Consider the following 12507-nt stretch of genomic DNA (forward strand, 5'->3'; position numbering starts at 1 on the left):
AACCATTTGAGGTCAAGACAAATGCCTCTGACTATGCTATTGGGGAAGTCCTTACTCAACACGGGCATCCAGTGGCATATCACAGTGAGACACTTTCAGAGACAGTTCGGAAGTATACCACTTATGAAAAAGAGATGTATTCCATCGTGCAGGCCTACCGACAATAGAAGCATTACATTTTGGGGAAGGAAAAGATCATCCACACAGACCACCGACCCCTGCAATTCATATAGACCCAGGGGAAATTGCAAAATGATCGCCATCAAAAATGGTCCACATACCTGCAATAGTTCCATTTGAATATCAAGTATAAGAAGGGCAGCACCAATAATGTTGCAGATTGCCTTAGTCGACCACCGATCATAGCGTTAGCCACCGTGCTAAACTCTTGTGGGCACGAGACTTTTGATTGGCCACTTCTCTACAAAAGCAACCCAAAATTCGGCCACACATACCAGACGCTCTTGGAGGGTCATCATGTTCCAGATTTTCACCTCCAGGATGCTCTGTTATGCCACCTGGGTCACCTTTGTGTTCCTTAAAGTGAGCATGCCAAGATGATTTGGGAAGCACACTACAATCGAGCCGCTAGACATTTCGGGGTCGAGAAAATGGTGGCAGTACTGCAGAAGTATTTCTATTGGCCGAATCTTCGACAGAATGTCGGGAAGTACATCAGATCATGCACTGCCTGTGCCATTGCCAAACTAACCATTTAGAAGCACGGCCTCTATACCCCGCTGCCTACCCCGAGTCAACCTTGGGAATCCATCTCCATGGATTATATGTCGGGCCTTCCTTCTACTAAGCATGGAAACGACTGTGTTTTTGTGGTCGTCGACAGGTTCTCGAAGATGGCCATTATGGCAGCCTGCAAGAAGAATATCACAGCAGAAGCCACTGCTAAACTCTTCTTTAAACGAGTGTGGGTACACTTTGGGATCCCACAGTTTATCATCTTAGATTGGGATAACAAGTTCCTCAGTACATTTTGGTCCAGTCTCTGGTCAATGCTGGACACCAAACTCACTAAGTCCACAACCTTCCATCCTCAAACTGATGGCCAAACAGAGGTTGTCAACAGGATGATCATACACATTTTGCGCATGTACAACTCAAAGAATCCACGCACATGGGATGAGAGCCTTCCCTATGTTCAACAGAGCTACAACCGGGCTCTCCACAACTTGACTGGCCACAACCCTTTTTAGGTGGGGTTGGGATTCCAACCACTATATCCCATTGATGTGGCCATGCCATTTGCATCTACTCACGCAGATTCAACTCATGTCCAGACCGAAACAGATAAGGCAAACAACTTCATTGAGCACATCCAACATATTTTCCAACAGGTCCACAACATTTTGAAGAAATCAAATGCCTAGTACAAGCAATGACATGATCAACAACGGGTGCCACACAAGTTTCAGGTGGGCGACAAACTCTGGTTGCATTTGCAAAAGGAACGCCTTACCGAAGCCTATCGGAAACTTAGACCACTCCGATATGGTCCTTACACCATTACCAAGGCTTTCGGAGACAATGCATTTGAGCTCAGTAATCCCCCATTCATTGGCCTGCACCCAGTGTTCAATGTGGACCGCCTTCAACCATACTTTCCACCATTACTAGACACATCCGACACTGCAGAACAACTCACACCCACAAAGTTAAATCCAGATTGCATGGAACAAGCTGCAACTGATCGGATTATGGACACACAGATCAAGCACACTCACCAATAGAATATCCAACTATATTGAGTTGTCAAAGCAGGCCAACTCCTTCACCAGGGCAAGTGGCTCACCAGGGACCAAGTTCAACAAAAGTTTCCTCATCTCATGGAGGAACTCAACACAATGGGGACCATTTCTTCCTAAGGGGGGAGGAATGATCCAGGTGGATATTGGTGGCCACTTACCAAGTCCACTTGGACCCCCACCATTGTTTCTTTCAACTTTCTAGTTTCCTTAATTATAGCACAATTTACTATTTTTAGCATTTTTTCGGGTCTTGAACTTCCGGAGCCGTTTTGAGGCCCTAAACGACGTTTTTTTTGGAAAAATGGGAGCAACATGGGTCTATGGACGAATGTTGCTCTTCCCAAAGTTGTAGTTCTCGGATAGAGCTTTCTAATGAGATATTGTGCGGGTCAAACAGAGATTGTATGCCAAAGTTACGACCTCGGGAAGTTGGTGTACCAATCACAGTTTGGTGTTTCATCTGGATTTAAATAGGAACGCAACAAATTACAGATATAACCATACATATAGAGATGCAACATAAATGATACTTCATTTTATTACTGTAAAATACTGAAATATGCTTACAAACAGAAATGGAAATAAACTAGCTAGCGCGATGGTAGCTTACCTCTGAGAAGAGATGTGGCGGCTACATGCCTCTGAACTGTGTTACAATGAGGCTCGAAGGCCTATTTATTTTTGAGAAACAACAGAAAATCCTAAACATCCAAAAACCTAACCCTAGAAGATGAAACACCAAACTGTGGGCTCCGTTTGGGTAAATTGGTACATCAACTTCCCGGGGTTGTAACTTTGGCATACAATCTCCGTTTGACGTGCACAATATCTCATTAGAAATCTATCCGAGAACTACAACTTTGGGAAGAGCAACATCAAACCATGGACCCTTGTTGCTCCCATTTTCCCAAAAAATATCATTTAGGGCCTCAAAACGGCTCCGGAAGTTCAGGACCTGAAAAACTGCTAAAAATAATAAACTGTGCTATAATTGAGGAAACTGAAAAGCTGAAAGAAACAATGGTGGGGGTCCAAGTGGACTTGGCGGGTGGCCACCAATGTCCACCTGGATCACTTGTTGTCGAACTCCTTCAAGTTGTTCCAATAGTTTTTCAAACTCTTTCTGCTCATAAAAAACCACCCTTTGTTCTGACTGAATTGTCTCCTTTATTTGCATTTTCACCTTGGAAGCAGACTTAGTTCTAGGTCTGCTTGATTGTTCAATTGTCTCCTTTATCTCTCCAACATCAATGACCTGTTTGATTTTTCCTTTAGCAGCATGTACCGATCCTTGATGGTTCTCCTTCACTGGGCTAAACAACTTCTTGTAATACTTTAAGCCTAAGTTCTCTGTTTTCTTGCTGCAAATATGCTATTTTAAGATGAGCCTTGTCCAACTGATCTTGCAAATCTTTAACATTATTGTCTCTTTCATCCACTTCTGCTTCCTTATGTGTACTTTCTAATTCAACAACTTGAACAAGTGTAGGTGTTGGATCTACACACAATTTCTTGGTTGAAGCTCTTGTTATCGGTACCCTAGCCATTGTTTATACCTCAGGGGAGAAGTGAAGCTTCTTAGTACTACTTTTATCAACTAATTTGCTTTCTTTTTTACCGAACTAACTATTGCAGATGAGGCCTCTTTGATTACAACTGATGGAGTATCTTTCTTGGTACTTTGGCTGTTAGAAGATTGTGTTACCCACCTTGAAGAAACCAAAAAGTCATGCCATGATTGCTCCTTTATTGCCAGTAATTTAATTAATGAGAAATGAAACATACTATGTTCAATAGGACTCACTTTGGGTTGAACACTATCAGCGATTTTGCAAAGACTCCTAAATAAGTAATATGAAAGATTCAAAAGTTTTTTACTTGTAAAATGCATTAGGAGCCTAATATGATAGTGATAAACTTTACTAAACCTCCCTTCACATGTGAAATACCTTTGAATGACCTCCAACAATTTACTATGGTGTTCTTGTAGATAACTTCTTGGGACAAATAACCCATACCCTTTCTTGTATTTTGGTTTGAGAACATCTTTGAAATGAACTACATCAAACTCCATACCCTTAAACCATTCCTCACCATTAAAAGGGATCTCATTGGCCTCAACTATTGATTGGGCTATGACTGGAAAAGTAAGCGTCCCCACCTTTTCTTGCAAACCATTAAAACCCTTACCAAACTCCTTAGTCAATTGTAAATGATACCCATGAATATTTTCACAAAACCTCATACACCCCACCTGCTCAAAAGCCATTATGATGGCTGGGTCTACATTGATAATTGTGACATCCTGTGGCTCAAATCGAACATTGGAACCTCCCTTGTGCTTCTTGCCTTATGGAGTTGACATGATTTTGCTCTTGCAGTAGTAAATAGTTTAGGATTATAAGTAATTTGTTGTGTGTAATAGTGGAGGAGTTATGATATCTTAAACCTCTTGATGATGACTTAAGAGACAACAAGCATTACACAGAAGACTAAACAATGTAAACTTTCTCAAGAAAAACCCTAAAAAACTTGCAAATTCACAACAGTTGACAGAGAACCTTAATGGGATAGTCGCAACGCAAAAAGGAAGAAACACAACAGTCAAGGTATTTGGGTTTTTTAAGACTTTTAATCATAAACACTTAGGGCAAGAAGATTAAATCTCGTATTAAGACCATGGAATACATTGCATTTGGAGGCTACATAGAGAAAAACACAGATTTGGCAACGAAAAATGTGAAATATAGACCACTATTTGGAATCACATCGATTAGGATAAAAACGTAGGGCAAAAGGTAGAAATGCAACGATTTCAAAAAGGCAACAATGATGAATTTATCTCTCTTGCAGGATTTTTGTGGTTTTCTCTAGCTCCTACATGTGATTTGAGGATCCATTCAGGACTGAGGAACAAAGTTAGACTTTTATTTTCACCTGTGAAGAAAGGTCGACCATCGGTATGCGAGAATTGCACAACTGCGTAGATTCGTAGCACCCCTGCCTCCCTTTCGCAACAAACCAGAAAAAGAAAACCACGACTTCTGATGGAAATGGAGAAAAACTGAACGATGTGGAATGCCGAGGAAAGTTCAAATAATCTCGCAAAAAGGGTTGGAGCGGAAATGATGGCGATAATCGTGAATGGAAATTAAATTATGAATGTGCAACACCTCCTGAAAACACATCGCTTGGGAAAAGGAAAGGGATGTCCTTCTGACCATTATCTTCCCACTGAGATCATAACCTATCATACAAATGACATTCAAACTGGCTCACCACAACCTCTGAATCTGTGCCTAATCCATCTCATGATTACTTTGATGTAGACTTTACCTCTAAACTTAGATGACCCACTTATGATGACCAAGGATGGTGACTAACCTATGATAAACAATGATTTTTTATGATATGATCCTTGTACTCTTTCCATAGTGACCAATACTTACCTATGATTATCCTTTAATAAGGAAACCTCATGACTTTAGACATTTGGACCTTTAGAAAAGTAAACAACTTTACATGACAATTAATCTAAATCTAAACCTATTTAAACCATAATAGTCAGGTCATCATGACTAATATTTACAAATCAACCTTAGATAAATAGATATACTAACATGACCAGTATTCATATTGTTAGAAAAATATTATATATGACAGAGAAATGCAAGACATATAATATGCGGAAAAACACAAACACATAAAACTAGAGAGACACAGATATACGCGGTTCACCCAGTTTGGGCTACGTCTACCTCGAACAGCCAATCTTTCCTTTCTATTATCCAACAAAATGAAGAGACACAACCTACAACAGATCCGCTGTAATATCCTCTGTTTTCTCTCACAGTCTCACCTCTCTATTTCTCGCTCTGAGAATACACATATATTCCACAGCCTCAATACAATGCCCTCATACAAAGAGAGGGGTTGTCTTCTAGGGCAAAAAACCCTAAACTAAACATAAATTCTACCGTCAGATCATTCGCTTAATGAACAACCTAGAGTGACTAGAAATTACTATACTTTTACAAGGCAATTTTACATCTATTTTTAGCTTCGGGGACCGCCGACCCCCGGACCCCCCAGCCGGAGGGGAGGGCCCCCCCGAACCCCCACGGGGGGGACAAGTCCCCCCCACACCCCCCACATGGAGGGGTGTACAATCTTCCTGAGGTATACATTCGGCTGAAACAAAGACCTCTAAATTAGGATGATAATCATGCTCCACACCCAACACCTATATATAGGAGCCTAACATAGGCTCCAATGGGGATCACGTCCTCCTTGTGAGGTGCCAAGAACACCGTATACTAGTAGCCTTATCCATTGGGCGCTTTATTGACTCTCAACCAACTAAGACTGACTTGACTAACTATAACTTTTTAATGCATATGGTAGCATCTCATCGGAAACTCAAGGCCTTCACATCATGCTTCAATTTCTGATGATAACCACCCACACCTGCAATACTGAAAATTTAAAAGGGAATGTACAATGATGTGTTCGAACCAGTTGAATTCAGGTAAAATAATGTTTGATTAGGCTGTCATTTTCAGGCCCTCCAACAAGTAGTTCGCATGTCAAATATTTCAGTAGATAAGCATTGTTTCCATGAAAAGTTGCAATTTTATAAGGTCCCTTCCATAAATTTTCAAATTTTCCATGCTTTCCATTTTCTTCATTCCTATCATCCCATCTCAACACAACGTCATTAATCTTGAAATCATCATCCTTTATCCTTTTATCATTAATCCACTTAATCTTGTCATGGATCAACTGAGTGTTACTATAGACCTCCTTTGTAGTCTGCTGCAACTTTATCATTTGATTAATCCTCGTCTACATATCATTCAATTCCACCTCTGCTTCCTGCAATAATTTCATTACTAGAACTCATAGGGAAGTAGGAAAAACAACATCAACTCCAAAAACCATTTGGAAAGGAGACATCCCAATTGTTTTTTTGTTACTTGCCGTATCTGTCCATAATGCATTGATTAATTTCTTATGCCAAGTATTTTTGTTATCCTGTAGCAATTTATTAGGATCACTTACAAATTCATGGGGATCAGGATCTGGATGTGATCTTATATGGATCTTTCTAGAAGCCAAATTTCCAAACAAACTGCTTACAACTAGGTCAAACACAACTTCCAGGTGAAAAATTTGGCCTAATGATTCCTAACTCACTATCACCTATAGGAACTAGGATTAAGCTTCTCAAACAAAGGTTTTACCAGGGAATATTTAGCTTTTGATCCTCGGTAACGACAAAAAAATGTTAGCACTGCATAAATTTCCCTAGGCCGAAGAGAGAAATTTCAGAGGTAACCATAAACCACTTTTAAGTCAGAATCTAACCCTTATAGCCTTGGAGAGGGCTCTCTCACTTAGGTTGCTCAACTGCTCTGATATTAGGCTAGGTATAATGTTAAATAAGGTTTTCTTTGAAAGGTCTGTCGATGAAAAAAGAGACAGATCCATTGGGCATAGAGTCATGTCAATTTATTTATTTATTTTTTTAATTAATTTGTTATATATATATATATATTTTATTTTTCCAGAGAAAGGGGTTTCTCCACAGGGGAAAGGTAGGCAATCTTGGTGATGAAATCAAGTTAAAATGTTGTGGGAGGGTGAGTGTAATAAAGGTGGAAGACAACACATAGAGCATCAAAACAATAGATGAACTCTAAATATTTGCTTGAAGAGGCAAAACATAGATCACTTGACAAAACTAAATCAGAGCACCCTTAAGATGAATTCTGAATTAAACATCTAGTTTTTCCAAGCAAGAAGACATACATTCAAGAGATGTAAATACATAAGATAAAATTACAAGAACAAATAAGCACACATCATCAATATCTGACACAAGAATCCCTGCAAATCACCTTCTGTCCTTCATTCATTCACTGGCAAACTTTTTAGAAAATACAGTGCACAAAAATTTGTTTCTCTCTAATCTGACCTATAGAACCATTTACTATGTTATTCATATTTATATACGTCATGAGGTTCAATCTCCCACCCTAGGTGGTTGAAATTATTGAACAAAACAAACTTCTAACTAGATACATCGAAATTTTAGTGCATATAATTAAAAATAAGAGTGGTTTTACTTGCAACCAATCTATGCGTAAAACATCACTAACTTGGAATATTTGTAAATAAACAATAAATATACCTCCTAAGACAATATTCCACCTATCCACATGATCCAAACAACTTCTAAGAACCGAAAATTCGAAATATGAAGAAAAACGGTGTTGACTGTCCAGTTTCACAACGCATCAGTTAGTTTTGCAACAACTTGAAGTAGCACTCCATGTTTTCTATCGTTACAACCCTCCTATGATAAATGAGTGTCTTTAAAATGTTTCTGTGATGGTACTGAACCTCTGATATAAGATTCATAGTCCTTGGAGACCTCCTTATTTACTAACCCCCACTTTTGCAACAAAACTGTCACCTTTCACAATGCCTTCAAAATTCTCAACATATGATGACTTTCTTGTGGTATAAATGTTGGAGGCTTCAATATAAGTGTTGTGGCATTTATATAACTCCTCTCATGACGATCAAATTTTCAAAATTCCACTATCTTATCAACATCAAAGACTATAAAAAAAGTGCAGCAAGTCGTTGTTGCGTTTTGCAAGCGTCACAAGAACTGACTTATTTCTGATTTCTTTACAAAACTTTAGAGCTGAGCAGTATCCTCCTGATGAAGATTTACCTTTGTGCTGACCTCTGCTAGAATATCCAACTTTCCCCTCTTCCTCTTTCTTCCAGATTCATTGGCCTCAATGAGCTTCTGCTTTACCAATCTGAGTCTTCTTTTTAATACCAAATTTTGTACATGCAAACTTTTCACTTGCCTATGCAGAGGTAAGGTCCACTTAAACTCGTATTTAGCTTTGTCAAGGACAAGTTCAACAACTTCTAACTGCTTAAACAAATTCAACTTATCTCTGCGATCTTTTTTTGCAAGCTAATCTACCTGTTGTTGAAATCCTTTAAATTGTTCCAATAGTGCTATGAAACTAGCTCACAAAAAGATAGAAAATATAGATAAATGCCTTAGGAATAAGCCTCTTCGAGGGGGAAACCTCCTTTACATTACACAAATGAAAAATTCTTGGATGATACAAATGAAAAGACCTCCTTTCTATATATAGGAGTCTAAGGGGTCATAATATAATCAGAGCCGACATAATAATAATAATGTAAGGGCACAATAATAACAATAATGGGCTTTTATGGGGCACAATAATAACAATATGGGGACTACATGGGCACAACAATATAATAAGGGGGTTGCACTAATAACAATAAGGAGTTAAAATAGTAGTATAGGGACCTAACATGCCCCTCTCCTTCAAAAAGTGTTGTCCTCAACGCTTGAGTAGTTCTAGATGTTTCCGTATAAAATTATTGTCCTCCCATGTGGAATCTTCAGCGGGTAAGTTCTTCCACTTGATGTGATACTCTGAAATTGATCGATTTTGTCGCTGTCGGGTTCTTGTTTTTGTGACTACTTCAGGTTCCAATATGATTTTTCCTTCCTTGTCAAGTTCTAGAAATATTATTTGAACTGGGATCTTCTGCAAATTTTGAATGAGTGGCCACACATCTTTGTCATTCTTGCATTCATCCCTTGCTTCATTTATCCAATCTAGTTGGATAATAGAAATGGCACAAAATAATGCTTCCACATCCTCATCCTTTCTTGAGAGTGCATTTGCAACAACATTTTGCTCCCCTTTTTTGTAAATGATTTCAAAGTCATAACCCAACATCTTTATGACCCATTTTTGCTTTTCTTCTGAAGATAATCTTTGTTCTAAAAAGTATTTAAGACTATCATGATCCGTTTTTACCTTTAAGTGTCTTCTCATTTTGTAAGGTATGATTTTTGGAGGAACACTTATTGGAATCAAATTAATAGCATAATCATGATCACTAATAGGTGGGAGGCCTTTGGGAGTCTCAAATACCTTGGAATGATTGTCCAAGCCTTTTTGGAGATATGGAGAAATAGATGATTTCGATTTGGGAACCGCTAGCGGACATAATTGTGCAATTATGCCTCTTTTTTCTTTCTTTAAAAGTTTTGCCATTCCGTTAGAGATGATTATCTTTCCTGATTTCCCTATGATACCCCTTAATTCAACTTCCTTTCCTTCCAAAGAAAATTTCATGAAAAGTTCTTGAAAATTAAAAACTATTGTACCCAAGGATTGTAGCCATTGGACTCCTAGTACAACATCAACACCACCCATTAGAATGGAAAGCTTTGGGCTATTCAATACATATTCTCCCATGGATAGCTTTATATTATGGCACTCTCCAGAGCAATTTATGGTTCCTCCACTTCCAACCATCACTTGACACTCTGGTGCTGGATATAGGAAGCAATTCAATTCCTTGGCTATCTTACAATGAACAAAATTATGGGTACTGCCCGAATCAATCAACACTATTACCTTTTTCTTCTTGATATGTCCTTCTATCTTGAGAGTTTGAGGGGTGGTAATTCTTGCCAATGCTTTACAAGGTATGTGTTAGGCCCCTATACTACTAGTGTAACCCCTTATTGTTATTAGTACAACCTACTTATTATATTGACGTATCCATGTAGTGCCCATATTGTTACTATTGTGCCCCATAGAAGCCCACTATTGTTATTATTGTGCCCTTACATTATTATTGTTATGTCGGCTCTGATTATGTTATGACCCCTTAGACTCCTATATATAGAAAGGAGGTCTTTTCATTTGAATCATCCAAGAATTATTCATTTATGTAATGTAAAGGAGGTTGCCCCCTCGAAGAGGTTGAATTCTAAGGTGTTGATCTATCTATCTTTTCTTGAGCTGGTTTCATAGCATTTGGTATCAGAGCTTTGGATTCTAGGGTTTCGCTGCTCCAAACAGGTCATCGTGGCATTTTCGCTATCTTTTTTCTGCGACGTTTCAGAAGTTGCAAAAAAAACCCATTTGAGAAGAAATCGCGCTGAACCTCGGGTCCGAATTTTAGATCTTTTCGCGCTAAATTTGCAGAGATATGATCTGAGGAAGTTGGTCTTTTTGCAAACTCCTGAATTACATTCCAAACAGGTGACCTGGGGAAAATCGTCATAACTTTCTCTCTGGGGATCAGATTGAAATTTTGTAAGAAGGTAGAGAAAGAGGACAGACTTTAGTTTCTTGTATGCGTTTTTTAGATCCAAAGGTTGAAACAGTGACATGTGGCACTTCATACAATTTTGCTCTTCTGGAAAGGTCTATAATCAGGTCATCTTGGGAGATTGTGCATAAATCTTTCTTAGAGAATCCAATTTGGATCAGACTGGTGGCATTGGAAAGAGGACACAAAGGGATACTATAGGTCACAATTTCAGAACTTAAAGATCCGAAAGTACAGAGTTACAGTCGTTTCAAGGTCGAGCTCCTAAAATCAAGAAAAAGCAAGATGAGGAAGTTTGATGGCAAGGATCCTGTAAATTGGATACTTCAAATGGAGCAATATTTTGATCTACATGGTGTACAACTATTACAAAAGGTATGTATTGCATCTTCATATTTAGAACCAGATCAATTTTTACGGTACGAAGGGCTTTGTTCTCGTAAACAACTTGTTACATGGTCAATTTTCACGGAGGAAATGATAGCACATTATGAGGATACAAAGAGCAACACCTTCTTTAGAGCAACACCACAACAATTGGAAAGAGTAAAAGGGCTTTGTGACATAGTGGAAAGCAAAATTATGGAAACCAGGAAGCGTACCCCTCACAACTATAAATATGGAAGTGTTGTTTCTCCTAGCCTTCCACAACCTACAAGGGTTACACCACAACAATTGGAAGAAAAAAGAGAAAAAGGGCTTTGTTACAATTGTGATAGCAAATGCACTAAAGGTCATAAGTGTGCTGAGAAGAAATTATTTTACATAGAATATGAAGAGGAGGAAGAAAAGGATCAAGAAACATCAAAAGAAGAAGATATATGCCAGGACCCCACCCCAGAGAAAGAAGAAATGAATCAGACCATATCTTGTAAAGCATTGGCAAGAATTACCACTTAAACTCTCAAGATAGAAGGACATATCAACAAGAAAAAGGTGAAAGAAGTGAAAGATCACATCAAGAAAGAAGAAATGAATCCAACCATATCTTGTAATTCATTGGTCGAAATTACCACTCCTCAAACTATTAAGATAGAAGGACATATCAAGAAGAAAAATGTTCAAGAAGCGAAAGATCACATCAAGCATCAAGAAATGAATCTGACCATATCTTGTAAATGATTGGAAGAAATTACCACTCCTCAAACTCCAGAGATAGAAGGACATATCAAGAAGAAAAAGGTTCAAGCACTGAAAGATCACATTGAGCATCAACAACAAGTTCTCCAAATTATAAAGGATAACGCCACTTCGGTGCAAAATCAAATGAAACAACATGTAGATCAACATCGTAATGAAAAATGTTTTGATGTAGGTGATTGGGTATTTTTACTGCTACATCTCAAGCAAGCTATTTATGAGAAGGAAATGCTGGCAATACTACATGCACTTAAAAAATGGAGACCTTACCGAATGGGAATACTCTTCAAGGATGAGGATGTGGAAGCATTGTTTTGTGCTATTCCTATTATCCAACCAGATTGGATAAACGAAGCAAGGGATGAATGGAAGAAGGACGAAGAAGTATGGCCACTTATTCAAAAGT

The sequence above is a fragment of the Pinus tabuliformis genome, chromosome 5_2 (assembly GCF_031772625.1).
Source record: "Pinus tabuliformis cultivar Carrire ecotype Pingquan chromosome 5_2, CPIR1, whole genome shotgun sequence".
NCBI lineage: Eukaryota > Viridiplantae > Streptophyta > Pinopsida > Pinales > Pinaceae > Pinus > Pinus tabuliformis.